The sequence below is a fragment of the Telmatherina bonti genome, assembly GCF_933228915.1.
Source record: "Telmatherina bonti genome assembly, chromosome: 18".
Taxonomy (NCBI): Eukaryota; Metazoa; Chordata; class Actinopteri; order Atheriniformes; family Telmatherinidae; genus Telmatherina; species Telmatherina bonti.
The window spans coordinates 11,014,216-11,039,464 of NC_136616.1; the positions used below are offsets into that span (position 1 = coordinate 11,014,216).

At 40.9% G+C, this 25,249-nt stretch overlaps 1 protein-coding gene across 1 annotated transcript in view; it reads right to left on the reverse strand.

Annotated features, from left to right (window-relative positions):
* col4a6 (collagen, type IV, alpha 6) overlaps nt 1-25,249 on the reverse strand; it is a 182,317-nt gene that overhangs the window by 82,098 nt on the left and 74,970 nt on the right. The gene's annotated exons all lie outside the window — the stretch shown is intronic.

Sequence of the window (25,249 nt, forward strand, 5' to 3'; positions counted from 1 at the left end):
AAAAAAAAACAACAACACCAGAGAATAAGATGCATGAACGTAGTTCTGGCTCTTCTTTGAAATCTGAACACTGAGGGAACATCACAGCACAATGAGTCACATCAGAAAACGCGACGTGAAGATTCGCAGACTCAAACAGAAGTAGGACGGCTTTTATTTTAAAAAAAATTGGAGACATATCTAAATACTTCTGCTCCAGGCTCAACGTTCACCTTTAAGTTCTCCTTCCTTCCCTATTCTTCCGAAAGAGGCCCGTATGACATCTGATTTTCCTTCCTCTGCTTCTCTTTACCAGTTGAAAAGTAACTAAATCAAGCAGAGCTACATCCAAGTTTAACCTCTGACTACAACAATAAAGCCAATGAGCTGCAACCACGAGCGTTTGCTTGACCGGAGTCATTCATTAACCTTCATCACACTGCATAAAAAAATGACGTTTTTTCCTTATAAAACTGCATTCTTTTTCACAAACAGAACAAAAATCATGCCTACCTGTTTGAAAAGCACATATCTATCTTGTTTATTGTTGTAACAGCCTAGTATTTTTTACATGATTAAATAAAGAATAAAAAAAAATATGTTCATAGATTTCTTGGGGAAAAAAAACACACAAACAAAAATTTATCTACAGATTTTCTTTGGAACTTTTTACTAGTGAAGATCAGGGGTGCATTCTACCTTTAAATTCAAAGTGAGCAACACGACTCGATCGTCCTGGTGCTTTGCATCTTTTACTTGGTCTGCATACCGATGAGACAATGAACAGAGTTTTGAAGAAAAGTTTCCCTTCAGACACATCATTGTCTTCTAAATGAGGCCCTGCAAGTTCACCAACAGTGAGCTGTGTTGCGGTATTTTAGTGCATTCATGCGGCGGCAGTGTGTTCATGGTTAAAAAGAGGTTGTGCATCAATTATCACAGTTATGTAGACGATACACAACTTTATGTTACCAGATGACCACAGTCCAATAGACTTACTGAGCCAGTGTTTGGAACAAATAAACACCTGCATGAGAGAATTTTCTTCACAAAATGAATTAAAAACTGTTTGGTAGCAAAGAGAAACGAGTCATCGTTGGTAAAGACCTGGAGACTCGAGCTCGTAAACTACCAATCTAGTCTGTAACCTTGGAGTGTTGATAGACTCAGATCTGACTTTCAGCAGCCACATCAAAGCTTCACTAAGAAGCTTTTTACCAACTCAGAGACATCAACAGGATTAAAAGTTCAGTCTCCCAGTAAGACCAGTAGAAATGCATGCATTCAGCTACAGTAGACTGGATCACTGTAACAGTCTTTTAACAGGACTTCCTAAAAAGACCAAGAAACATCTGCAGCTCATCCAGATGCTGCTGGAGCTTCAACTGGGACTACAAGATCTGAACACATCTCACCAGTTTTAAGATCTTTCCACTGGTTTCCAGTCAGTCACAGTACAGACTTTAAAACTTACTGGTTTTTACAGAATCCCAGAACGGTTCAGGACCAGAATACATCTGTGGTGTGTTCAGAGAACACAAACCAAGCAGAGCTCTTAGATCCAAAGACTCAGGTCAACTAGTCCAGACCAGATACCAGACCAGAGTCCACACTAAAGTTCAGACCAGAGACCAGACTAGAGGCCAGAACAGAGTCCAAACAAAAGTAAAACCAGAGTCTAGACCAGAGTCCAGACCAGAGATCAGACCAGAGTCCCGACTAGAGTCCAGACCAGAGTCCAGACCAAGATCCAGACCAGAGTCCAGAGTCCAGATAAGAGACAAGACCAGAGTCTGTACTAAACATGGAAAAGCAGCTTTTAGCTGTTTTTCTGTAAACAAGCGGAGATTAAAATCTACCAAATGTAGAAACTTTCCACTTCAGGTTGAAAACATTTCTTTTCTCGTGCGCCTGCATTAAATCTGCACAGCAACTCTTGCTTTTAATTATTTTAATTTAATCCATGATTTTTTTTTTTTAGATTTTTGCTATTTGTGTTGTATTTTATGCTTCTTTGCACCATCTGTTGTGCCTTTCATATGTCACTCTTGTACATGAAAGGTTCTGTACACATAAACTTGCTTTCATTCGAGGATCACTGAAACGATTAGTAACTATCCACTTTTTACATGCCACAATGGAAGCAAAGTTGATCGATATCCAAGTGAACTGAAATCCTACTTTCCAATGGAAGCAGCGACCATTCCCGATGGTTTTCAAGCCACGGCGGTCCATTGTGATGAGAAACAGTTCAATCACATTCCTAAAAAATTCCAAGTTGGTAAAGACACAACAAGAATGCGAATGTAATCCACATTAATGAATCACATGATTAGAGACTGATGGTTCCCAAGATGGTTCAGATCTGGAAGCGACACGTTAAACATTTCAAACACTACAGAAAACTTAATCTGAGGGGCATGACCTTCTTTTGTTTTCTAGGATGAAATCAAGTCTTTTACACCAAGAGGAATGCAAGCTCTCAGGCAAACACAGGTTTTGGCATCCAAGTGTTCAGTTGGTTGTTATCTGTAATTTGCTCCACTAGATGTCACTATATCTTTCCTTCTGAGCCTCATCAAGAGTTCAAGTGTTTGTATTTCTGCTACTTTCAGCCACAGTATACCTTAATTCTCAGAGGACGAAGCCTGGCTGCCTCACAGTGAAGACACAGCCGCTGTAGCTTTTAAACACCAACTGGACCACAGATTAACCTTTAGTTCAATGGGTGGCATTCCTTAGACATCTATGGAACATCATGCAAAGCTTTTGCTGCTTTTAAGTATAGAAAGAGCTTTTATAAGCTGGCGTGTGAGCGGTATAAGCTCACATACATGAGGCTCTTAAAACTTCAAAAAAGCCCACATACATATATTCACATGTTGGATGTCTGGGTAAGAAGCTGAAGGATCACATGGTATGGAGAATATCTGCATTTTTACGTACTCACGGAGGTCAGAAATGGACCCAAAAGAGCGAGGTCTGGTTTGATTAAGAGGAAAGGGGATGGATGAGGACAGAAAATATGGACTTATTTGACCATAGTCCGTGCACTCATTTACAAGGTAAAAGAGGTCACAGAGCTCTTGTTAGAAGTCATCACCTGGTCTAGCCTAGGTCTTGACACAGTATAATACGTGCCTGGGAAAGTCTGGGATCAGTGTGAATTCTGAGAAAATGATCTGGGTTTAGCCTAGAAACCTTTGTGTAGAATTTGATGATATGAGTTTGTTTTACCTCAGTGGAAACATTCACATGCAGTTGTAACAACACTTTACACAGACAAGACTTCAGTAACTTAGAGGTTTTACATGTAAACTGTGAACTAGTTTTCTTCTGTTACATGTTTACATGACTAATGGAGTCTGTATAACAACGACATGGGTTGTTAAACCCTTTGGGATGTCAGACAAAATAAACCTGTGGGAGCCATTAGAAGCGACCAATTAAAAGGCCACCAGTCTAACTTTGATTACAAAATGAAAATATTCAACATGGAGTGGCCATCAGAGAAAGCAAGTCAGGGCATGGCGTCGATGGCAAACACTAGTTCAGGTGTTACTTAAACACTGACAACACATGCATGGCAGAGAAAATTTCTGCTTTAACCCTCTGGGGACCAACACTATTTTAGAGAAACAAACCTTGCCTGACTTTTTTTTAGTTTAAATGCTAATAAACACCACCTTTTCATAATGTCCTATAATGTGCTGTACCTTGTTTATTTTTATTTTGAATTGAAATATCATAAACTGCTATGTAAATGAGGCTCCTTTGCTTATCATAATTATAAAGTATTATAATTTCGAAGCATGACTAAAGGTACTGAAGGGTACTGAAGAACCACAGCTTTCCAAAATCACTGTCAGCTGCACACACTGTATCTGTTACCAAGTTATACATCTGTTACAACACCGTCGTGTCGTTTATTTCAACATAAACTACTTGAGTAATGCAAATGTTTGTTTGAGCAAATACGCATGGTATGCGTGCGTAAAAGCTGTTGTTTTCATAATTTATCGGCCTTGTAAATACAGAAGGCAGCTCTCCGACTGCTAATGACACGATGCAGAGTGATTGACACTGTTTGGAGGCGTTTCCTGAGGCATCATCGGCTCTGATTGGACAAACACGTGTCAAGTGCCAAAGACAAAGGCTCTGATTGGAACACCTATTTTGACACAACACTGTATCACTTATGAATGGGCTACAGTGATGCAGGAACTACCGTCTGAAAGCCCGGAGTCTCCCGATTAAGAGAGGGGGAAAAGTAAGTTTCTGTCTTTTATGGTTCGAAAGCTATGCTCGATTAAACACAACATGGTCCCTGGCATCACCGACGATGCCGAGGTCCCCAGAGTGTTAAAGGAGAAATTACCACAATAAATATGTAAACTCAGACCACGTTGTCTGATACTGACAACCAAGCTGTTTTATTCCCTTTTCTTCTTCATTCTGATTCATGGTTTGTATTCAGCTGTTAGTTATTCTGACCATGTCTACATGATAAAATGGGTTGAGTTGCTGCCATATGATTGGCTGATTAGCTCTAGTTTATGAATAAACTTAGAACTTAGGTACAATTGTACCTAATAAATGTGATAGTGAGAGCGTATTACCACTTTTAGATTAAATTTAGACGTCACAGCCACTAAGTGACGGGTTATTATGAAGACTCAAGCCTCTTCTTTGCTGTTACAAACTGCTGTTTTACGCTAGACTGGATGCACTGGTGTAAAATGTCTTTTTTTTTTTTTTTATCTGAATGTGAAGCCTTGTTAAAAACTTGGTATGAAAGTGAGGTTATATATTCCTTGATCATATAATAAATGATTAACAAACAAACCTGACTGCAGGCAAAAAGGTTTAACTTTCATCACACGATAAGATCAGCCTTTTCCATTTGCCGTCCTTTTACCTCCTCAATCCCACACAAGATTTTTTCGACTCCTCCTGTTACTCCTCATACAACTACTACATCTATGAGTTTGGAGTAAGAACAGGAGGGGAAAGCAAACTGGCTCAGAAAAAGGAGCACGACTGACAGAAGGAGGGGAAAGGTCAGTGCTGTAGGTCCAGCTTTCTTCCCTCTGATCTTCTTACAATCTGTGATCACAGTGGCAGAAGGAGGGCAATAGTGAGCGGGGAACAAGGGGACAAGACAAGGCTGAAGAGTGGGATTAAAGCAGGAAGGGAGACCAAAAGGATGGCAGCAGGAAGGCCAGATTCAACTTTTTGTGGGGCGGAAGAGAAGAATCTAAATATAGAAGGTGTAGCAGCTAACTGTCCAACGCCACCATCTTCTTCAGCCGCAGCAGGCTAAGCATGGGAGATACTGATGTTGCATCTTCTCCATCTGACCTTTGTTTATTTTCATTGTTAGAGCGAAACTAATCAGCTAACACAACGAACTAACAACACGCGGAGTACTACACACATAAGTTACCTAATTTGCGGTCAACAAAAGGTTTACTCTCGAGCTCACCCCACCTCTACATCCTCCAAGACAAGCGATGCGCTCAGGTGAGTGCAGCTATTTGAAACCTCAGCATACACACCCAAAGTGCCAATCAAGTGTGTAGACATCAGCGTATTCCCAAACATCAATAACTTACATTACGGCTCCTAAAGAACGGAAACAAGTCATTTTGGTTCTTTAAGGGCCCATTCACACCAGCCTTTTTGATCCAAATCCGAGTTTGTTTGCTGAGAAAGTCCGCTTTGTTTGGGGAAATGTGAATGCAGCAAACAAATTCTGATTCAGATCAAAGAACCGGACTCGGTCCGTCTAAAATCGCAGGCCTTGGTCCTTTTCAAGTGGACCAAGTACAAGAAGCGGACTACAAAAAAGTCACTTCCTGCATTGGCACCATCTTTGTTGGGAATGGGGAAATATTATTCTAATGGCTTGGCGCATTTGACCAAAGTGTAGCATGAATACAATCTCGGTCTGAATGGATACAACCCCTACAACTGAGCCGAGTCCCCAATCGGACAGAGTCTAGCGGACTTTTCAGTAAGATGTTTAAGAGAACAAATACTGGGAAAAGACGCAAAAAGATGATCAATTTGATAATTCAAGCTGAAAAGATGATGAATAAAACAATCGGAGTAACTTCTTGTGAAAGCATAAATGAAGACTGGTTTATTATCAGATCCGTAATCAGACACCTTTAGCACCAGAGATCTATTGATCTGATTTATTCCAGTTTTCACCTGAACAGGATCAAGCTCCCTGAGTTGGCTTCTACATGTACAAAATTCTGCTGGAGCTCAAACAATGAATTACAACCCCCCCCCCCCCCACCCCCTTCTAAAGAAAAAAACATATTTAACAAAACAGATTTTTGTATATATGTGATTTGTGAAAATGATTGTAAGGTCAGAGGTTTACATCAGGGGTCTTAAGACAGGTATCAGATTGTGTACAACAGGGTTTGAGCTACGTTGTTACCGTAAAGTGATGCAAACTGAACTCAGAAAGAATGTTAGATATGATCCATACAGCTTTAAAAGGTTATTATTGGTTCTTACAAACATGAAGACACAACACATTAAACAAATTAAATAAATTGATTTATATCTCACCATGACCAGATAACATGGACTTCTGTTTCCATGACACATTTAAGGTCTAGTTCATGCTTGGTTGAGGCATGCTGAGATGATCCATCGTCTGCACAGTTTCCTTACTCAAAGCTGATCAAAGCTCGTCTAATTAGTTGACTATGTTCTGGTAATTACAGATGATTTGACAGTTAAAGGAGTAGTCGGTGGTGACTCAAGTCTCAACAAAGCTTATACAGACTGGTGAGCATGAGTACGGCGAATGTAATCAACTGTAATTATTTCTTTACTATCATTACTTCTTCCCTGAGTTTACAGTATTTACAGGCAGTTTTACTTTGGCAGAAGTGACTGTTTGGTTGCATGGCGTGCTCAGGACTCAATCACAATGGTCCTTGCTTACACACATCACTGACTTGACTGAACCGCCTTCTATGTGACCATTTCTCCCAGAATCGAGCATTTGCACACATCATCCCGCTCTGTCAGTCTGGCATTAGCCAGCTATGCATCTTTCAGCTTTAGCAAATATTTCCCAATCATGCTCCACACATTCTCCTGTTCACAGGTCTGACAGATATGTTTTAAAAGCCTCTGTATGCTTAACCATCCTACAGAAACAACGGCTGTAGGATGTCCTGACTTGCCTGTTCATTCCTATAGATCCAGAAAAGGTTCACATCCACCAGAATGTGGTGTTTTCTGGTGCTTCATGAGCTGTACGGTTGTAACAACAGTGCTTGTATTTTCCTTCTTCAGATGGCCACCTATGTTGCATTTTATATATATATATATATATATATATATATATATATATATATATATATATATATATATATATATATATATTTCAGTTCCTGTATTCTGTAAATCCTTCTATCTGAGGTCATGTGGATAGTGTTCTTACAAAATAGGAAGTAATCTGTTTGTACACTTAGGGCCAGATATACCAACATCTACATTTGCAATCTGGAATTTTGTGCAATTTTTCCTTCCTGTGACAATAACTGCAGCCATGTGCACAATTATGCAGACAGATGTTGCACATCCTTTTGAAACATATTAATAGTCGTTGTCTCTCTTAGCAAAATTGCTCTCAGGTTTGATGGATCACAATGGGGGTGCTAAATCATGTTTTAAAACAGCATGTGAGCCGCCTATCTTGCATATTCTTAGCGGCATACATACTGCGCCATCCTACATTAATATTCCCAACAAGTTTAACTGTTTAAATGTTCTGTTAACAGGCTACGGTGCTGCACATGTAGTTCATTTAGCCAGTGTTTGAAGGAAAAGGCTTCATCTAATCTTCAAAACATCCTGCAGGACGTTGCAACACTGACTGGATGCAGACGCCTTTGAAAGTGCACGCTGTTAGTAAATCAGTTTGTACTTTCTGCGTCTGCAGTGAGTTTGTACATGTTTTAGTACGCACAAGTCTTTAGCAGATCTGGGCCTTAATGTTTGTAAACTAAACATCTGCAGAAGAAGAAACGGCTGCTAGAGATGGTTCGGTTCATTGGTTTGGTCAATTAGCTGGGTGGAGAAACACTGAAATGTCTCACCTTCAATCAGAACCACAAGCCGTTTCACACACTGAGTCGATACGATGTTAAATAACATTTGTTTGAACTCGGAGACAAAAAGGCAACTTCAGCAGCATTAAAGCTGAAGAAAACATGTTTGTTTTATTTTGCTTCTCTTGTTTTTACTAACTTTTCTTGTCAAACTATGAGCTTTTTTTCCCCCATCTACACAATAATGAGTTGCAAATCATCTGTACAACAATCATTTGCAAACAGCCTGGCATTACAGTACACACTTTTAGTGATTATCAAGATTGAAGTCAACCATGACATTTGTGATCAAAGTGTTTTTATTCCCTAAACCAAATTAAAGAAAAAAGCCTCTGGTCTCTGGAGTGGCAGTCTCTAACTCTGCCATCTAACATGACCACTTTTATGTGATGTGGAAGCTTGTTTGTGCGGTGGGCTTTCTTCTTTCTGAAGTCATTTTAAAACTCCAGACTGTGAAGCAACACAAATAAAGACAATGAAGTGGGTGATTTACACTTTTCAGCCATAGGACCCATTTTGGATGTAAAATGTCATCTCAACAAAACAACATGGCTTTAATCTCAAAGTTCTGTTCAGAGTGTAATTGGAACAATATGAGGCTTTTCATCCTTGAACTGATCTAAATGAAATGCAGGAATGTGTTTAATCCACGCTGTCAATCAGCATGTCATCAGGCAGTGCAGTGCAGTAGAAGTTCACATTTGTCAATCACATTGTGATTACTCTGAATACCTAAAGGCGAAACAGTTGTCATCTTCCACAACAACGGCATGAGGCATTGAGTGATAGAAAGATCGTATCGAGACGAATCTGATCCTCGAGTTGCACGTGAACCTGGTCCCGATGTTGAGAAAGAACTCCCCTGCAACTGCTCATGCAAATAAAGAGAAACAAGAAAAGGCATTTCATCCGTCTTTCACTCAAACTCCTTCCCTCTCTCACTATCTTTCATCTCCTTCCTCCTCCATCTGTGACCCTGACATTCACCACAGGAGAGTAACCAGCTGTGTTTGGGGCTCCAGTCTGTTTATTCCACGCTGTGTATGTGTGATGAGTTGTGTATCTGTGTTACACGACAGCACTACACACTGTATATAAAATCACATGTGCACTGGACTACTTCTTGTGTAGAAGCGACAAATAAGAACGGATGTATAACTACCTCTGCAGCAAGGGCCATTTCAGATTTGTGCATGCATGTATTTCAGTGCACGTAATTGCTCTCAAGTCCACATGCATGCTATGTGTGTGTTCCTCTGCACTGGGCCACCCGACTGGAGTCAGGTCATCTATAACTTGGTGAGAGAGCGGAAATTTGTGTGGCTAAATTGGATCCAAACAGGACAACGCTAACAGCCAGCTGACATTGCTGATGGCCACAAGTAAACTGCTGGACCTCAAATGCATTAAAGATTCTGTTTTACACCATGTTCAGCTTTTAACAGACCAGATTAAAACTTTCCAAATAGCTTATGAACTGTTTGAAAAGAAAGCTTTGAATGATTTTATTTTTTCTGGAAACATATTGCTGAAAATGTTTTGCAAATATCCAAGCAGGTGCCGACTTTTGCAAATGTGCATAACATAAACATGCAACATAAACCAAAACATATGGTACCAAATTATGTAAAACTAAAGGAGGACAAAAAAAGGAGTTTTCTCTCATCATAGCTAAAAACATGGAGCCCAATGCTAAGTAAGCTAAGCTCTGGTGAAAATGCAGTTTAACCAAACATTTGTTTAGCTGACAAAAAGACAATATAGATGATAAAATGTATAAACTGTGTATGTAATTGGGTTTAACTTAAGCCTATGCTGTTTTACACTACAAACATGATGTTGAAACAGTTTTTTAAAATGTGGTTACACCTGTTAAAACAAGCTAATAAAGTCCTTCCTCACTGCCATTAGCTTATGTACACTTTGTGTGTTAAAGCTACATTAAATCCAAAAACCACTTATGTCCTTATACACCGTTGTATGTAAGGACATAACTGGTCTACAAGTACTGTTGAAACAAACAAAAAACAAGCCACAAACACTAAAGGGATAGCATTTCACCAAGTGCCAATAGACAGTGTCTTTTTTACCTCAGCCACACATAAAGGGACTGGCAACAAGCTAGCTAGCAAAGACATAATCTTCAAACAATTGTGTCTTTTTTTGTTTGCAAGTTTGCAAACAAGTTATGTTTGGTCTGCTGAAGACGTGGAACCTGGTTTGTTAGAAAACGTGGAGTCTCGGTTCTAAAACGTAAGAACCCCGGTTCATGTGGGTTTTGTTCAGTCCAAGTGTGCAGCGAAAAGCTGCTGCGTGTGTGTGTGGGACGCCTTCGTACTCTGTGTGCTCATGCGTGCAGGGATGCGTGTGTGTTAGAACATACACTTATTACAGCCGCAGTACTAAGGGGATAAAAACTTCGTCTCGCCGTCTGATTCTGAGTGGAAACCCAGCAGCTCTTCAGATGAAGAAGGACCAGCTCCTTATAGAGGAAGACTACATTCCTGCCCTTCAGACCACCAGGACCCCTGCTCATCATAACAGCTACATATTCTGCTCTCCAACTTTTTCACTTATTTTTTTACAAACAGTCTTTATCAGACAATAGTTAAACTCTAATGTATATATGTAAATTTTATTGTGTTTTTATGATTCCATTTTGTTTACATTACATAGCATGACATTATATTGTTTACATATATAAAAATGATGACTGTAAGACTTAATCTGACCCTTTTATTATAATGCACAATAGAAAAAATAAGGTTTGCAGTGTGTTTATGCATCACCTGGTGAATTTCAATAATACTGATAGAACAAGATTTCAATAATACTGATACAACAACATTCCTCTTGATGCCACCTTTCCTCAGAGGTCTCATTGATGACTGTATGTTGAAGTGTTCTGGAGTTATAGCTTATTGAAGTTGGAGTATCCAAAGTGGCCATTTGGAGACTCCAAATGGCCACTTTGGGGAGCGCATGAACATACTTACAGTAAAGCCCTCATAGAATAATAATTTTGGCTGCTATTGTCACCAAATTTTAACTTGCCATAGGAAAGGCTTCATGCTACAGCTCCATCTGATTTTCCAGTCCATATCTCCATCTCTCCATGTGCAGCATGTTGACAAAGTAGAAGAGAAATTCAGGCAAGTTGAAAAAAACTTGTATTTCCTTGTGTTCCAACTTCAATAACTCTATGCTGGTTACAATTACAATAAATCTGAAAGCTCAGGGTAAAACTTTAGAGTGTTATCTTTATAAAGAAACAATGCTTTTGAATCTACTCAAAAGGGTTCAAGAACAGCATCTAATTTAATGTGGGTATGTCTTTTTAGGCGTTTTTGGCATTTTGGGGGGTGACTGTGAAGGGGTTAAAAGCCTTCATGTAAGGTGTTGTGGTTTGTAATTTTTCTGAGGGAACCTTAATGGGCCTTTAATGAAAATTAGCTTGTGCAGTCTGATATTATGTTCTCACTCCGAAGCTAATGCAGTCAAATGGTAAATGTTAACAGATGCTTTAAATGGTGTAAAAAAAAAAAAAAAAGCTGCTTCCGTTGTTGGTAAATAAAGGAAAAATATGTTATTGTTGTTCATGTGTGGCTTTACACCAGTGTTGGTGTAAAACGTAAAATGGCAGAAAACTGTTATAGGTAAGAAATCTCTTGTCATCAACACAGGAATTATTTAAACAACCTTTTCAAATGCATTTTGCAGCTTCATGTAAGTAACAAACAAGTATTACGCTGCATTTCTCAGCCTTTTCTCATCCCATTATGAGTTTTAATGTTGTGAAATTCTTTCTAAATACCAGCACGCTGCTTTATGTGGTTTTTCCTGCACAGTAAAAAGAAACCAATATGACAGGAGCTAATCTCCTCCAGTAAATGCCACATTCCCTGACTTTAATCAAGTAAATCTCAGATGCTACATCACCTTTTTATACTATACTATTAAACAATACAAAATGTTCCGTTATGTAAAATGTACTGATGATGACAGTAGCAATAATAGCAATAAGTCTAATTAGTCTAGAAAACTTAGGGGGGAAATAAATGTTTAAACAAGGTGAACAGAAATCTGCTGCAATTACAGAAAAAACTCAGTTGACATACTCATGAATTTACAGCACATACCATCAGTTACTTTCTAACCGGGTTGTCCAGACTAGTATGCAAACTCTTCCCCTAAATAATGTCAAGTTGTCACTTCAAACTCACTACAGAGGAAAACATCAGGATGGCTCATGGCTACATGAAGATGATCTAATATTTATTGTGTATAATGGCTGAAAATAGCATGAACGGCACAGGTGTGTGTATGTGTGTGTGAAATCGTTAGATTTCTGTGCAAAACTGTGCAGTACTTTCATAAAATTCTCAAAATCAAATTAATTTAAAAATAATTAGTCACTAAGGTGAAATTGGGAATGTTTCCACGAGTCTAAATGATAAACCCGCCACTGTGCACTCAATTGCAAACACCTGCTTTCGTGCAAATCTCCATTTGTCTCTCAGCTGGCTAAGCATTCTGCAGTAATGGGTCACACACTTTGCTATTAGCAGGATTAGGATCTACCTGCCCGGCCTTGTTGGCCCTCCTCTGTTTTCCCTTCATCAACACAATTAGAAAATTAAGGGGGAAATTTTTCCAGAATTTCATCATGTCCTTAAAGAAGAAAATGAGGAGAGGCGAGAATGGGCATGCACGGAGCTCAAAGCTAATTTGCATGTTTTTGCTAACACACTCCTGTGGATTTATGGTGGAGATCTTAAGTCTTGTACCTGGTATTTTAACCCTGCAGGAGCAATTAAGTACAGCTCAGTGCAAAAGTTAAGAACCCAACAGGTGGGATGGTTTACTTAGACATTTAAAGACCAGCAGAGAGTTCTCAAAGATATTCCAAATGTACTTATTCTAAAGGTATAGGCAGGTAAAATGGGAAATAAATGGTATTCCTTTGGTTTTCTTTCTATCTTAAATCTTCAACCAATAACTCCAGGGAGATGCTATCTGTAAAGAAAGCCAGTGCTTTCAGTAACAGCTGTTCATGTTTTGATAAACAATCCTATAACTCTTGTTTTTCATTATTAAGGTCAGTCTGTAGCACAACTAAAAGGTAAAAGGTAAAAAAAAAAAAAAAAAGGTAAAAAACCAAATTTGAGATTTTTTAAGAAACAATGAAAATGCTAAAGAGTCTAACTTGCAGGGTTTTCAGAGGTTGTAATTCAAGCTAAGCTGTTATCTTTCCCTGAACTATGCTCATTGCTCTTATAGTTATGGGTAGTCTAGCCATCCATTACTTATGTAGCAATGGGGGTGTTACCTGATGCACTGAGACATACCTTGCTCTATTTCTCTAATATATTAATGTATAAATATATGCCAATATTGCCGTCTCTAACCTATTTCTCCTTTTTTCAACAGGTCTTCCTGAATAAGTGCAGTTGTACATGTTGATCTGTCTTTCCTGTCGTCTCCACCCCAACCAGTCGAGGCAGATGGCTGCCCTCCCTGAGCCGGGTTCTGCCGGAGGTTTTCTTCCTGTTAAAGGGGAGTTTTTTCCTTCCCACTGTCGCCGTGTGCAGCTCAGGATGGGGGATGGGATCGAAGTCATGACTCGATGCAATCAGTTGGTTTCTATTATAGGCTATGTATGAATTGGCTTGAAATGATGTGTATGTTGATTCCTGTATGTAAAGTGTTGCCCTGTGACAACATTGTTGGGAAGTGGCGCTATACAAATAAAGTTGAATTAAACTAAAACATTTGCTCTCATATGCAAGCCCTAAGACTTACGCCATAACTCCCCCTCCATCCTCCAAATATTGATTTGTTTGCTGGTTTACAAAGACATGTGCTCATCCAAACTGCAGCAGCACTTTGTAAGAAATACATGAGCTTCTGAAATTTCTATCATATCCAGGCCTTCTTAAACAAGTACATATTTCTCTATGTCTGGAATTGTCCTTGTAATCTAAAGAGGAGACACAAAATCACAACAAACCATCTTGTAGATGCCAATAATGTCATCTAACTCAGCTTGTAAAGGGACTGATTTGGTTAGACTTCTTCCTTCAACCATCAGAACAAAGTACCCAATCTGATCATCCTATAATCATATCCTAGTGATTCCACCTCCCATGTGGGCAGAATTATTGTTCCTTTCACACAGCACCAGAGTGACCTCCCAGTAAGGAGAAAGTTTCCAGTCACCCGACCTCTTTCAGCTTGGCGTTCAGACATTCATCCAAGACGTAGTCTGACAGTCTGCATGGTCAGAATATGAGCTTCCGATCTGCATTGGGTTTCTGTCCATCCTGCTTTCCAGTCCAGCTGTAAATCCACTCTGTTAGCGTAACGGCACAAAAATAGCCTCAAACTACATGATATAGCACACCTTCCAAGCACATGCAGAGACATGAATTTTCCTTCTAAACTTAACAAGCGAGTAGTTTCTCTCAAAAGAAAAGAAATTATAGCATTTAGAGATTTATAGTTAGGCTGCTCCTGAAGACTGCTGTCTATCATCAGTTTAAAACAGAAACTCTGGATTTTCTCAGTCTGCAAAAACTTTTTCCATTGTTTCAGGCTGGTGGATCTTTTCCAGCTAAACTACTTCATCATCAGTTTTATAACCAGTCATGTTGATATATTCACTTCAATAAAAACACCCCAAACCATAACTATTGTTGCATATAAAAAAGGAGTTGGTTGCCCACGGGCAAAACTGGCACAAGCTGCACCAAACTTGCATGCAATGCAGACAAAGATGATGATGGACTCAGTTTGGAATCAACTGTTGTCTGGACAGGAGCGCAGACAGAGAGGGGAAAGAACACATTGTGTGATTGGTGGAGACGACTATCAGGGTGTTTAGCTGTAAATCAGTCATAAATGACTCATAACTAAACAAAGCTGCAGTAAAATTATATGTGATTGTGACAATTCTTGATTTGTGACACTGTTACAATTACATTTATACACACACATATATATATATATATATATATATATATATATATATATATATATATATATATATATATATATATATATGTATACATATATATATGATATGTATATATATATATATATATATATATATATATATATATATATATATATATATATGATATATATATATATATATATATATATATATATATATATATATATATATATATATATATATATATATATATATATATATATATATATATATATATATATATATATATATATATATATACATTCATATAGTCTTGCCATCCAAATATGGTACGTTGATATGAGATCTTGAATCAACGCAGGTGAATCTGAGTTCTGCACTCGTTTCTTTGAGGGAATTTATCCCTCCTGGTGTTTATCTGCTTTTCCAAGAGGATTTATATCTGACCGCAAAGTGTTTACAGACTGATAAATTAGTCAAAGACATGTAATGATGTCCCACATGACGGCTGTAGATCAACTGCTGTGAAATCACATCAGGCTGCTCCTAAGTGTTTATGATTTGACATCTGTCATCAGAACAAAGCAAGGCATGTTATGCTGAAGATATTTATAACCTACACACAGATTATGACAATGGAGGATAGTGCGACGTTAAGACTAAACTTTCAGGCTCAACAGACACAAACTGCTGTATCAGAAACTGGTATCAATGGGGTGATTATTACCAGGATGTTTTTTTTTTCTTTTTTCCTTTTTTATTATTTACCTAAAAAGAGCAAAGACTGCTGTTTCAAGAACTAAACTTTATTACAAAACTTTGCATTTTCTCACCTATGTGCCCCCTAACGACTAATTTGGCATCCATCTTGCTTCCTACCTCTACTCTGCGCTCTCTCCTGCCAGTAAAAGTCAGCACAGTGTTGATTCTTTAGTTATCTCTTCATCCGTCCTTCTCTCATTTATTTTCGTCTCCTTTATTCTTCTTCTTCCATTTGTTTGTTGAATCAGCCATGATCACAGCTTGAGGAATGTAGATAATGAATGCTAGTTTCCCATTAAAACCAGTCAGAAAAACATTTCCTATGGGTCAGAAAGTTACATAGTGCTACTTTAAAGTTGTAAAATATGACAAATAATGTTTTTTCTTGTTGTATGATCATTAATTGACACACTATTGAAACTGTAATCATTCTTGTAATCATTACATTGCCTCGGTTTGTGTGCATCTCTAGTAGAAGACATGACACACAAACGCATGTTTAAAGCTCCTTGTTTCCTCCTCCTATCGCCTGATGCTTCCAACCTCCTACACATATATTCACTTTCACTTCTCTGTATGACACAAGCCATCTCAACCCGTCCTGTCTGACTTTAACCACAAACATTGTTGACACCCATTTAAACCAGAGATTCATCCCAGAATCCTTCCAGAGCACAGATGATAAAAGCTTTGAACTATTATTTGACCGAAGCGGAAAAGTGTTTTAGGAGAAGATATCTGTTACTGTAAACTGTGGTATTCAAACAGACAGGGACAGCATACACTCCTCTTTATAAGCACTTCTTGTGACATACAGCGCATAGCTAATGAAGGGGGAGGTGTAAACAGGGTGTGGGGAACAAGTCTAGCTGATGATAATGTGAAAATAATCTCATGAAAAGTAAAATGAAAAAACTCTGAAAGGGAGGAATGCCTTGAAACAAGATCTGTTTTTAACCAGAGCCATTTTTGTTTGGAAGCTTCTGGCGAAATGTGCATAAAGGAATGAGGAGAGAAAGCAAACATATACATGTCACATGTGTGTTTGTGTGTGTGTGTGTGTGTGCTGTCTATACATCCCAACACTGCCAGTACAGCGGATGTTTTAGAGAGCAGAAATCTGAGATACACCTAATGTGCCTCAGGAGAGCTCAGCGACATACAAAGCGCTCAACCAGTGCAGTTTAAAGTTTCCTCCGAACAACGAGTGTAAGCTGATCAGCAGGCCCCGATGGATCAATGTGAAAGGACAAACGGAGAAGAAAGAAAGTGTGCGAGAGTCGGTGTCATTGCAGGAGTTGAGCAACGACTGGTAGAAACTGTTGATGAACCTTTTCCGACCAATCAGGCAGCTTCACAGCTGGTTGAACTACGATTAAATAAAGGTGTTGGCTTCTATAAACAACTTATCAGCAGGAATTTACTGGACATACTTTTACACCTCAGGATTTTAGGAATAATTGACTACTGTACTTGATCTTGTCATTTAGTTGCTCAGTAATTCCAATTCGAATGAATCCTGTAAAAGGTGAACAATTAAAAACAGACTAAACTTTCATGTCCAGCTTTTAATCGTCCAAACTAAAATGTTTCAAACTTTCTTTTTTCTTTTACGTTTTCAGCCAAACAGAGAAGAAAACAGGCAATTTTAGGCATCAAATTTTCTTCACGTAAGCAACATTCTTAGTTTCGGTGCACAAACATCTCAGCCATGATACAGTTTACATGCTGAAACAAAATATTTTTAATAATGGTGTGTTCCAGTTGTCTCGTATTTCCAAGCGCCTGACGGTGGCTGATGTCCTTACCAGGCAGGTGGAGTCCCGGCTGCACCAACACGGAAAAAATGGACACCTCCAAAACAGCCAACATGTGAGCATCTGCAATAATGTTGAATAACACTAAAAAACCACAAACCAGCTGTAAAACTGTCCACCATTAAAGCACCGGCCAGTTTTGGCGGGAACGGTTGACGAACCACTAAATGATGCAACATTTCACAAACAACCCGACTGTAAAAGTGTAAATATCGATACTGACATCTCAGCACGATTTGCATTAAACACACAGTGGGAACTAAACATGTTAGATAAACACTGATAAAGACAATGATGGACTGAAACGGGTCCTAAAATCTGAAGGTGTGGATTCTCTGTCTGAAAAAAACCAAGGTGTTTTAATCAGTCCATTCCCAAACCGCTTGTCTGATTCAGTTTTGTGGGAAAGCTGGAGCCTATCCCAGCAATAATTGGACTAGAGGAAGGGCACACCCTGGACAGGTTGCCACTCCATCCTTCCACATCTTTGGAGAATTGGAGGAAGCCAGAGTACCTGGGGAGAACATGCAAACTCCACACAGAAAGACTACTGTCTGAACCTTCCCTGAGCTGGGGATCAAACCAGCAACCCTCTCGCTGTGAGGCCACAGTGCTAACCACTACGCCACCGTGCAACCCTGATCTCCTTTTACCAAAAATCCTGCCTGAAAGACTGAAGACAACTAGAATTGTGATTAATTCCTGTACTGACGTGTGGCTGCTCTCAGCTTACTGGTCGTCCTGCTTTAAAACAGTGATTCAAGCAGCGGCTGCAGCCTGATGGTCACATCCGTGGTATGTCAACACGACGTCCCTGCTGCAGAGCACACACTTAGTGTCGACTAGTTTAAATAAGGTGGACCTTGAATAATCCTGTGTTGAAAGTAAAAACAAGATTTTATGAAGTATTTCTTCTAAATTACATAAAATGGACCCATTTAGTTTCTTCCAAAACTTCATGTACTTAAACTAGACTAATATTAATTAAAAAAATTAGTCATTCAAGTTAAAAAATAGTTTGTTTTATTCAGTGGCACATCATAATAAGTCTTAGGCCTAAACATGTCCTTTAAACATGTATCTGTCATTTCCCATCTATGTTTTCCATCCGTTCAGATTAATCTCTTCTCATCGGTGTCAGACTGTATCACACACGTGCTGCTGGTGAAGGAAAAGTAACTTAAAGGGGAAACTAAATGCACATTGTACCCAATCAGCTCTGATATATTAATCAAATTTGGAGTCCTGCTTTGGGAAACCTGGTCCATAGTTTGTGCTCTTCCTCCACATTAGACAAGCTGAAGATGGAAAGAAGACGGGCTGAGGACGGGATGAAGACGGGATGAAGACGGGCTGAAGACGGGATGAAGACGGGAAGAAGACGGGATGAAGACGGGATGAAGACGGAAAGAAGACGGGATGAAGACGGGAAGAAGACGGGATGAAGACGGGATGAAGACGGGATGAGGACGGGCTGAAGACGGGCTGAAGACGGGCTGAAGACGGGATGAAGACGGGAAGAAGACGGGATGAAGACGGGATGAAGACGGGCTGAAAACGGGATGAAGACGGGATGAAGACGGGCTGAAGACGGAAAGGAGACGGGCTGAAGACGGAAAAAAGACGGGATGAAGACGGGATGAAGATGGGCTGAAGACGGAAAGAAAACGGGCTGAAGAGGAGTTGAAGACGGGATGAAGACGGAAAGAAGACGGGATGAGGACGGGATGAAGACGGGATGAAGACGGGCTGAAGACGGGCTGAAGACGGGATGAAGATGGGATGAAGACGGGATGAAGACGGGATGAAGATGGGCTGAAGACGGAAAGAAGACGGGATGAAGACGGGATGAAGATGGGCTGAAGACGGAAAGAAGACGGAAAGAAAACGGGCTGAAGAGGAGTTGAAGACGGGATGAAGACGGGATGAAGACGGAAAGAAGACGGGATGAAGACGGGATGAAGATGGGCTGAAGACGGAAAGAAGACGGAAAGAAAACGGGCTGAAGAGGAGTTGAAGACGGGATGAAGACGGGATGAAGACGGGATGAAGACGGAAAGAAGACGGGATGAAGACGGGATGAAGACGGAAAAAAGACGGAAAAAAGACGGGATGAAGACGGGATGAAGACGGGCTGAAGACGAGTTGAAGACGGGATGAAGACGGGATGAAGACGGAAAGAAGACGGGATGAAGACGGAAAGAAGACGGAAAGAAGACGGAATGAAGACGGGATGAAGACGGGATGAAAACGGAAAGAAGGCGGAAAGAAGACGGGATGAAGAGGAGTTGAAGACGGGATGAAGACGGGATGAAGACGGAAAGAAGACGGGATGAAGACGGGATGAAGACGGGATGAAGACGGGCTGAAAACGGAAAGAAGGCGGAAAGAAGACGGGATGAAGAGGAGTTGAAGACGGGATGAAGACGGGATGAAGACGGAAAGAAGACGGGATGAAGACGGAAAGAAAACGGGATGAAGACGGGATGAAGATGGGCTGAAGATGGAAAGAAGACGGGATGAAGACGGATGAAGACGGAAAAAAGACGGGATGAAGACGGGATGAAGACTGGATGAAGACGGGATGAAGATGGGCTGAAGACGGAAAGAAGACGGAAAGAAGACGGGCTGAACAGGAGTTGAAGACGGGCTGAAGACGGGCTGAAGACGGGATGAAGACGGAAAGAAGACGGGATGAAGACGGAAAGAAGACGGGATGAAGACGGAAAAAAGACGGGATGAAGACGGGCTGAAGACGGAAAAAAGACGGGATGAAGACGGGATGAAGATGGGCTGAAGACGGAAAGAAGACGGAAAGAAAACGGGCTGAAGAGGAGTTGAAGACGGGATGAAGACGGGATGAAGACGGAAAGAAGACGGGATGAACACGGGATGAAGACGGAAAGAAGACGGAAAGAAGACGGAAAGAAGACGGGATGAAGACGGGATGAAGACGGAAAGAAGACGGGATGAAGACGGGATGAAGACGGGCTGAAAACGGAAAGAAGGCGGAAAGAAGACGGGATGAAGAGGAGTTGAAGACGGGATGAAGACGGGATGAAGACGGAAAGAAGACGGGATGAAGACGGGATGAAGATGGGCTGAAGATGGAAAGAAGACGGGATGAAGACGGATGAAGACGGAAAAAAGACGGGATGAAGACGGGATGAAGAGGAGTTGAAGACGGGATGAAGACGGGATGAAGATGGAAAGAAGACGGGATGAAGACGGAAAGAAAACGGGCTGAAGAGGAGTTGAAGACGGGATGAAGACGGAAAGAAGACGGGATGAAGAGGAGTTGAAGACGGGATGAAGATGGGATGAAGATGGGCTGAAGATGGAAAGAAGACGGGATGAAGACGGATGAAGACGGAAAAAAGACGGGATGAAGATGGGCTGAAGACGGAAAGAAGATGGAAAGAAGACGGAAAGAAAACGGGATGAAGAGGAGTTGAAGACGGGATGAAGACGGAAAGAAGACGGAAAGAAGACGGGATGAAGACGGAAAGAAGACGGAAAGAAGATGGGATCAAGAGGAGTTGAAGACGGGATGAAGACGGGATGAAGACGGAAAGAAGATGGGATGAAGACGGGCTGAAAACGGAAAGAAGACGGGATGAAGATGGAAAGAAGACGGGATGAAGACGGAAAGAAGACAGGATGAAGACGGAAAGAAAACGGGATGAAGAGGAGTTGAAGACGGGATGAAGACGGGATGAAGACGGAAAGAAGACGGAAAGAAGACGGGATGAAGACGGAAAGAAGACGGAAAGAAGACGGGATGAAGAGGAGTTGAAGACGGGATGAAGATGGGATGAAGATGGAAAGAAGACGGGATGAAGACGGGATGAAGATGGAAAGAAGACGGGATGAAGACGGAAAGAAGACGGGATGAAGAGGAGTTGAAGACGGGATGAAGACGGAAAGAAGACGGGATGAAGACGGGATGAAGATGGAAAGAAGACGGGATGAAGAGGAGTTGAAGACGGGATGAAGACGGAAAGAAGACGGGATGAAGAGGAGTTGAAGACGGGATGAAGACGGAAAGAAGATGGGATCAAGAGGAGTTGAAGACGGGATGAAGACGGGATGAAGACGGAAAGAAGATGGGATGAAGACGGGCTGAAAACGGAAAGAAGACGGGATGAAGATGGAAAGAAGACGGGATGAAGACGGAAAGAAGACAGGATGAAGACGGAAAGAAAACGGGATGAAGAGGAGTTGAAGACGGGATGAAGACGGGATGAAGACGGAAAGAAGACGGAAAGAAGACGGGATGAAGACGGAAAGAAGACGGAAAGAAGACGGGCTGAACAGGAGTTGAAGACGGGATGAAGATGGAAAGAAGACGGAAAGAAGACGGGATGAAGAGGAGTTGAAGACGGGATGAAGATGGGATGAAGATGGAAAGAAGACGGAAAGAAGACGGGATGAAGACGGGATGAAGATGGAAAGAAGACGGGATGAAGACGGAAAGAAGACGGGATGAAGAGGAGTTGAAGACGGGATGAAGACGGAAAGAAGACGGGATGAAGACGGGATGAAGATGGGATGAAGACGGGCTGAAGACGGGATGAAGACGGGATGAAGATGGAAAGAAGACGGGATGAAGAGGAGTTGAAGACGGGATGAAGACGGAAAGAAGACGGGATCAAGAGGAGTTGAAGACGGGATGAAGACGGGATGAAGACGGAAAGAAGATGGGATGAAGACGGGCTGAAAACGGAAAGAAGACGGGATGAAGATGGAAAGAAGACGGGATGAAGACGGAAAGAAGACAGGATGAAGACGGAAAGAAGACGGGATGAAGAGGAGTTGAAGACGGGATGAAGACGGAAAGAAGACGGGATCAAGAGGAGTTGAAGACGGGATGAAGATGGGATGAAGACGGGCTGAAAACGGAAAGAAGACGGGATGAAGATGGAAAGAAGACGGGATGAAGACGGAAAGAAGACGGGATGAAGAGGAGTTGAAGACGGGATGAAGACGGGATGAAGATGGAAAGAAGACGGGATGAAGACGGGATGAAGATGGAAAGAAGACGGGATGAAGACGGGCTGAAGACGGGATGAAGACGGGATGAAGATGGAAAGAAGATGGAAAGAAGACGGGATGAAGAGGAGTTGAAGACGGGATGAAGATGGAAAGAAGACGGGATGAAGACGGGATGAAGATGGAAAGAAGACGGGATGAAGATGGAAAGAAGACGGAAAGAAGACGGGATGAAGAGGAGTTGAAGACGGGATGACGATGGAAAGAAGACGGGATGAAGATGGAAAGAAGACGGAAAGAAGACGGGATGAAGAGGAGTTGAAGACGGGATGAAGATGGAAAGAAGACGGGATGAAGATGGAAAGAAGACGGGATGAAGATGGAAAGAAGACGGGATGAAGACGGGATGAAGATGGAAAGAAGACGGGATGAAGACTGGAAGGGCGAGCGAACCCCACACAGACATGGACAGTGAGTGTTGAAGACCAGCAGAGGGAGGAACTTAAGTTTATGACATCATAAAAATGAATATTTAGACGGTTAATTTCAAAGGCCGCTAAAGACTAACAAGTCCTGCGGTTGTTTTTTCATATACTTCTTTTGTCTGTCCATGAATTAAAACGTCAAACGAGACAACTCCAAGCATTTAGAGAAGTGACTTTTACATGCAATATCCCTTTAAACTTAGTTTGCACCTGACAAGCTAAATAACTTCTCCCACGATGCACCTCCTCGCCATCTCCCACCACCCTGCCCACCATTGCTGCTGCTCTATTTTTAGCAGCGGAAGTTTCATCACCTCTTTTTTGCCCTTCTTGTCAAGTTGGTGTGAACAGAGAGCTGGCCGTCATCAGATTCCACTGGAGTGTAAGTCAGCGTTTGTGTAGCCCAAAAGCATGACAGGTAGCAGCTACATGTCCATGGAGAGGCTCGTGTATTCCCGGTTGTGAATTTAAATATCGTATCCTGCTGATTCGTGCCTCGGTGTGTTGTTCGGATGTGTGTGCGGATCACATTTATGCATACTGCTGAATTCCACACGTGCAGGCTGAAAACAAACACAACTGCCCCAGAGCCCCACACACATGTCCTCTGTGTGTTTTATTGGCTGAAATCATCAATCATATTCCCATGTTCTGTCTTTATTCTTCCTCTCAAATTCTTTCTGTGGCTTCATGTCTATTTTTAGTGCAACAGAAAAACCTCGGTGCATCTCGGATAAGATGTCTTGGATCGCAGCCGATCATCATTTTGTCCTGATTTTGATTTACAGACATGCTTCGTTGATTTGTAGAGTGGAAGGTTCCTCATCGTGACAGAGTTGAGTTGTGGTGAAGAAAACACACAAATCTGTGTGTGTCTTATGGAATGTAAATAAAACCTTGGATGTAAACATTACAGTTGTTTAGAAACATGCAATGCAGATGTGAATCCGAACTCCTGCCAGTCTGAAACTCCTCAACATCTGCAGATTGAAGATCACTGACACAACGGAAAATATTACTATTTAAACTTTTAAACCTCCCCCATGAAGCCTCAGCTCGTAATCTTTGAAAGTATTTCAGTGAGGAGACGGCATTTCTACGCCATCACTTCGTACATGAAGAAGAACTCACACTGTTGCCACGTTTTCAGGATTTTATGATCCATAAATCTCCTTTTGAATTAGATACAAACAAATCCTTTAAATGATGAATAAGTATAGATCGTTTATGAAAGATGGACGGAGCCTTCGGTAGTTAAAAGTGAAGCCTATGCAGAAGTGCATAAAACTGCAGTTCCCCCTTCATCCACTAGGGGCTCCAAAACAGAGCGAATCCACATAGACTCCCATGTTAAAAAGACCAACTTCACAACAGAAATAAACATGTTTACAGCAGAAATAAACATGTTTACAGCCTGGTTCAAAAAGCCATTTTCGGTTTAATAGGTCAGGTTAATAGTCATGACAACTGTGCGGGGAGTGGATTTTTTTCTAATTCGTCCGTTTAAAGGTAATTTAATCTAGAAATTCGGCATATTTAGGGACATATCCTTTTGATTCACAGGTACCCAATCTCCCACTTCAAGTAAGAAGAACGTAGAACAACCGCGGTTTTTAGCCGGCTAAAAATATGACTTAGCTTTAGCCCGCTAACCTCCATCAGCTGCTTAGCTCCTGTTGTCTTCGGGTTAGCTCGGTTAGCTTTTAGATATAGAAAGCTTGGAGTTCGCTCGATGTCAATTATCCACCATGGCGCTCACAGCACCCTTCTCAGCTCCACCGCTTTGCCCATATTTGTATTTTTCTGGGGGGGGTGAGACGATGCGCCTGCCCCTGCCAAGATAGCGATGGTAGGAACCGCCCACCGAGCTTCAATTCAGCTCTTCAGAAACCTACGGGTGACGTCACGGAGGCTCCGCCCATCTCTTTATACAGTCTATGTGAATAACAGATGAAGAAGATGGAGATTTCTGGCTTTTTGGGTGAGGAAAAAAAATATTTAAAGGTGGTTCTTGTTTTATTTACACCGGAATTATGACAGATAATAATAATTATTATTATTATGCAAATAAACACACATCAGGATTATATAAACTTTTAAAGAGCTCAAAGTTAT